This window comes from Alligator mississippiensis, chromosome 11, assembly GCF_030867095.1.
Source record: "Alligator mississippiensis isolate rAllMis1 chromosome 11, rAllMis1, whole genome shotgun sequence".
Taxonomy (NCBI): Eukaryota; Metazoa; Chordata; order Crocodylia; family Alligatoridae; genus Alligator; species Alligator mississippiensis.
Window position 1 is genome coordinate 56,380,135 of NC_081834.1, and position 846 is coordinate 56,380,980.

Consider the following 846-nt stretch of genomic DNA (forward strand, 5'->3'; position numbering starts at 1 on the left):
CAAGAAAACAAGGCTTATTGCAGGTGGAAAGGTGAACCATATACAACCTTAAGGAAAACACTTGCCAGGGTCCACTTCCATAAAAAACAAAAAAACCCAAAAGTCCAGTGTTTCATTCTCTCATCCAAAACTGTGAAAAATGAAGTGAGAAAGGCTTCTTTTGTGAGATCTTCTTTAGGATTATCTTAATTTGGGGAACTAAGACAAAGGCACCTGTAGGATTAATGTTTAAACCCAATCACTGTTTTGACCCCTGCATTCTGGACCCAGGTACAACACAGAGCTCCCCCTTTCATAGATTCATAGATGTTAGGGTCGGAAGGGACCTCAATAGATCGAGTCCGGCCCCCTGCATAGGCAGGAAAGAGTGCTGGGTCTAGATGACCCCAGCTAGATGCTTATCTAACCTCCTCTTGAAGACCCCCAGGGTAGGGGAGAGCACCACCTCCCTTGGGAGCCCGTTCCAGACCTTGGCCACTTAAACTGTGAAGAAGTTCCTCCTAATGTCCAGTCTAAATCTGCTCTCTGCTAAATTGTGGCCATTATTTTTTGTAAAAATGCACATCTGAAAAACAACCACAGAGGGACTCGAACCCTCAATCTCCTGATCCGAAGTCAGATGCCTTATCCATTAGGCCATGTGGTCACCTTCAGCTCCCTTGAATCTGATCATGCCCAGCTCATACAGAGTATGCTGGGCTGCAGTCAGTAAGGGGGAAAGGCAGCAGAGATGCACTGATTCTTGCTGGTCACAGGAACAAAGCCCACCTTCAGGGCACTCTGAAGGTGGTAGAAGTGGCTATAGTAAGCAAAGTTCTCAAAGGAGAGGTCTAGGGTCACTGATAC

General features: G+C 46.3%; 1 non-coding gene across 1 annotated transcript; it reads right to left on the minus strand.

Moving 5' to 3' along the window:
• Window positions 1-573: 573 nt before the first annotated feature.
• On the minus strand, window positions 574-646 carry TRNAR-UCG (transfer RNA arginine (anticodon UCG)). Its single transcript has one exon. It is a non-coding gene; the product is annotated as a tRNA-Arg (tRNA).
• Between the last annotated feature and the right edge of the window lie 200 nt (window positions 647-846).